Below are 4783 nucleotides of genomic sequence, written 5' to 3'. Positions count from 1 at the left end.
AATGCTTACTATTGTTTGAAAATACCAATTAAAGTAGAGGATTGTAAAAATGCATAGATCTTTAATAAAAGAATTGACTGTACAAGAGTACTCCCCTTTCACCATATTCCTTTTTACTTCATATGCGAGTTATTGGTTATGCTGTAGGATTTAACTATTACAGCACTAAAAGGCAACTATTTAGGGAAGAGGAAGAAAAAGGAAAAAGGAATGTATGTAAGGCAGTATTTCCTTTAGGTACAATAAGCATAATAGTGTTTTAGGAAGACAAGGTAAAAATTACTCAAGGCTAGCTTTGTTCTCACTGAATAAAAACAATGGGCTAAATACTGAGCTCCTCTGTGAATCTAATAATCAATGCCTTGGTCTCTATATTGGTAATCTCTGGGGTACTTGGTCATCTTGGTACTCATCATGACATTCATCTGGGTATTCTGCCTGATAATCACTATCACTGATTTCTGACCCATTTGTTCCAGTTCCTTGGCTTCCATTGTGAATGACAGGTTCTGTGGGAGCAGCACAGTATTTGGGATCATATAGTTGCTGCCCAAGCCCATACACACTCATTCCTTTCTGGGAAGCGACTTTGTTGGTACCCATCTGTAGAGAAATTGTCGAGTTGTCCACGGGTTGTAATGTTAGCTTCTGATCGTAGATGTCTCTTTGGGTACCTGGTGCTAACATCCCCGCCTGGCTGGCTCCTTTGTTGGTGCCCATCTGCAGACTAATCGTGGTCTGATCAAAAGGTTTGTCAGTTTGCATTTTGGGATCATAAAGATGCCTCCTAGTTCCATAGGCTGTCGTACCTGCTTGGCTGGCGCATTTGTTGGTTCCCATCTGCAAACCAATTACACTTTGGCCAGCTTTTAATTTTCCTTCATCAAAACGTCTTGTTTGTTTTTTTGCATACTTAACTCTAATGTCAATGGTTGTATGGAATCCTTTTGTTTTAGCCAGACCTGCTAGGGCCACCACCGTAGTCTGAACCTGGGTCATGTTTCCATTCTCAAAAAGATCATTTGCTTCAAATATGTCATGTGGCTTCATACCATAAGCCTGAATAGCTTTGATAAAGTTGCCAATATTCTCCAACTGAGGCCAGTTTAATGAGGACTCATTGACCTTTTCACTGAGCCCGGCTATAGCTTGTTTATGAGTTTGCAGAGGATTATGCCATCTTTTAAGCCCAGCTGAAAGTTGGTGCCAATGCTCATGCCGGTCACCTCTTCTATCCAATTGCGAAGATCTGCTGCTGCTTGATGATCATACTTGGAAGCAATCTTGAGCCCATAGGAAGGGCCCTTGTTGAAGTGGGTCATGATGATTTGGTCGGCAGGAAGAGGCTGAGCTCTGGTCCGGGGGTTTCTCGTGCTCGGCTTCCCTGCTCCTGGCCCCGAGGTGTGGCCGCACCACAAGATGATCTGAGCTCGCTCTCCTGGGCGGCACATGAATCGCCTGGACGCGGCGGCGGGGTGCGGGCGGTGCCTCGGCTACTCAGTCGGACGAGGTCCCGCAGAGCCTCCCGGTCGGCTCCGGAGTCCCGCAGGAACTCTCCAATACTATCCTGAATAAACATGGCAAGAGTGGGTGTTCTTGTCTTGTTCTTGAACTTAGACAAAATGGTTTCAGCTTTTCACCATTGAGTATAATGTTGGCAATGGGTTTTCATACACGGCCTTTTTAATATTATGTTCCCTCTGTACCCACATTGTTGAGAATTTTTATCATAAATGGATGTTAAATATTGTCAAAAGGTTTTTCTGCATTTTTTTGGATGATCATGATCACTTGATTTTTTTTCAATGTGTTAATGTGATGTATCATTGGTTGATTTGTAGATACTGAACCATTCTTGCATCCCTATGATAAATCCACTTCATCATAGTGTATGATTTTTTAATGTATTGTTCAATTTGGCTAGCTTTTTTTTCTCTTAGGCTTGTGTGATTTCCACTGCTCTGCTTCCAGTTCACTCATCTATTCCTCTTTCTTATCTAATCTACTCTTGATTCCTTCTAGTATATTTTTAGTTTCACTTACTGTACTGTTCAGTGCTGTTTGGTTCATCTTTATAGTTTCTAACTCTTTGTTAAACTTCCCACAGTGTTCAGCCATTCTTCTCCCCAGTTCTTTGAGCATCTTTGTAATCTTATCTTGAACTCTTTATTGGGTAGATTGCTTATCTCCACTTCACTTAGTTCTTCTTCTGGAGTTTTATCTTATTCCTTCATCTGGATCACATTCCTTTGTTTTATTTTGCCTAATTCAGTGGTTTTATTTCTATGAAATTAGTAGATTGGTTACATTGCCTGATCCTACAAAAACACACTCTCCTCTGCTAACCAGAGCTATATGCTCTAGGAGTATCCTCTATGTGGGCTGCATAGAGAGCAGTAGAGCTGACTGCTGTGGACATGCTAACAGGCATAGCTGACTCCCGGCCTGGTTGGTTGCCAGGCTCTGCCTAGTGTGGAGGCTCCAACCAATGGTGGGTGGGGCTGAGTCTTGTTGTCTGGCTGCATGACCCAGGTAGTCCCAGTCCTAGTGCCAGCCCACTGGTGTGGGTTACAGGATAGCTGGCTGCAGGGCCAGGGGTCCCAGAGCTGGTGTTGCCTACTGGTGGGTAGGCCAGTGCCTGGGCTTGTGCTGGCCCACTGCTGTGTGGAACTGGTGCCTGACATGGCTGGCTGAAGACCCCAGGGTGTGTTGTAGCTAGGGTCTGCTGCTGGTGGATAGGGAACATACCAGGGGGTACCAGGACTAGAGCCCACCTACTGCTGGCTAAGACCAGATCCTAGGGCTATTGCGTGCTCACTGGTGGGTGGAGCCGGGTCCTGGGTTCTTTCACTCTGGGGCCCAAGATTGTGAGCCAGCTGGTGTGTGAGGTTGGATCCTGGGCTAGTCTTGGCCCACTGGTGGGTGGGGTCAAATCACAGGGTGGCTGGCTCTGGGGCTGTGGTGGTCCCAGCACCACCACCAGTCCCAGGACTGGTGTCCACATGTTGGTGGGCAGATCTATGGCCCAGGGTTTCTGGCTTTGGGGCCCTGGGGCTCCTGGAGCTGTTATTGGCCTGCTGGTTGGTGGGGCCAGGTCCAGGGCCCTCTGTTGTATGGTGTTGTGTTTCAGGAGACTGGGGTGCTCAGTGGAGGTCTATGGAAACCTTTCTTCTGGTTGGGAGAGCTGTGTATCCATGTAGTTAGCTGCTTGGCTTCGGGGTTCCAAGGACTGTTCCTTACTGGCTGGTGCCTACTGACTGGCAGGGCTGGACTGCAGCACTAATAAGCTAGAGGGAGGATTCCAAAATGGTGTTTACCAGCATGGTAGAATGCGTTCCCTAAAATTGCTGCTGCCTGCATCTATGTTCTGAGCATGAGTCCTAGTTGCCTTGTGCCTCTCCAGAATACTCTCCAAGATCAGCAAGTGAGTCTGACCCAGGCACTTTTCAAATTATTTCTTCTGCCTTCAGTATTGGACCATGTGAGATTTTGTGTGTGACTTTTAAGAGCAGAGTCCTGGTTTTCTACAGTGCTGGGGCTCTCCTGAAAGTAAGTCCCACTGGCCTTAAAACCAAATGTTCTGGGTGCTCTTCTTCTTAGTACAGGACCCCCAGGCTGGGTAGTCCAAAGTGATATTTGGACTCCTCACTATTTGGGGAGATCCTCTGCTATTGTGATTATTCACCCATTTGTAGGTTGCCTACCCAGGGGGATGGGTCTTGACTATACCAAGTCTCTACCCATCCTACCTGACTCATTGTGGTTCCTTCTTTATATCTTTAGTTGTAGATGTTTTCTGCTAGTCTTCACGTCATTCTCATCAATAGTCACTCTATAAATATTTGTAATTTGGTTGTCCCCATGGGAGGAGGTGAGCTCAGGGTCTTCCTACTCTGTCATCTTGGCCAACTGATTTCAACTAAAAAAAAAAAAAGAATGTGTCTTAGCCTCTCCTACCACTTCAGTGTGGGTTATTTTCTTGTTTACTGATGTGTAGGAGTTGATCAGCTAGTTTTAGTATTTTTTCAGAGGTAATTGTTCCATATGTAGCTATAGATTCTGTATGTCCCTGGGATGAGTTAAGTTCAGGATCCTCCTGCATCACCATCTTGAACTGGAACTAGCTTTGTTTTTAATCCCTGAATATTTGAGAGTTGGGTGTAAAAAGTGGAATTTCTATGTCTTTACCATTACCTTCTATATCCTGAAAACTTATTTTTCTATAAATGATTTAAAAATTTTTTTTCTTTCTCCTGAACTCTTTTGCATATTCAATTTTACTCTAATAATTTTTTAGTTTCATGAGGAAGAAGCATCCATGTGTGGTTACATATTCTTTAGGATTCATTGAGCAATTTTGCTGTCAGAAATTAACATGGCAAAATAATGCATTTCTATTTGTTTCTTCATTGTGTATGATTAGACAGGCATGAAATGTTTCATGAAAAAAACCCCAGTATTTATGTAAAATTAGTATTTATTGGAAATTCCCTTGAACAATTACTGTTTTCCTCTTCTGATAAGGTTTCTCTTTCAAGATTATTTTGTTAAAAGGTAGAGACTGCTCTCTGTTGAGCCTTGTGCTACCCCAGGTAAAGCAATCTAATCTATATGTTGGAAGACTGCTAACTTTTCTTTATTTTTTTTGAGTGAACTTTTAAGGACACTGGATTTTGATTTGATTCTACAAGTTATTCATAAATCAACAAGCAGAGCACATTGAAACCAGAGTTTATACGTTGTAAAGTATTGCATTTCATAAATCCCTGCTTTTTACATGCAT

At 43.6% G+C, this 4783-nt stretch overlaps 1 pseudogene; it reads right to left on the bottom strand.

Moving 5' to 3' along the window:
* Positions 1-347: 347 nt before the first annotated feature.
* LOC136126741 (calponin-3 pseudogene) lies at positions 348-1322 on the bottom strand (annotated as a pseudogene).
* Between the last annotated feature and the right edge of the window lie 3461 nt (positions 1323-4783).

This window comes from Phocoena phocoena, chromosome 8 (assembly GCF_963924675.1).
Source record: "Phocoena phocoena chromosome 8, mPhoPho1.1, whole genome shotgun sequence".
NCBI lineage: Eukaryota > Metazoa > Chordata > Mammalia > Artiodactyla > Phocoenidae > Phocoena > Phocoena phocoena.
Note: the sequence above shows the minus strand (reverse complement) of the source record. Positions and strands in the feature narration are given on the sequence as shown.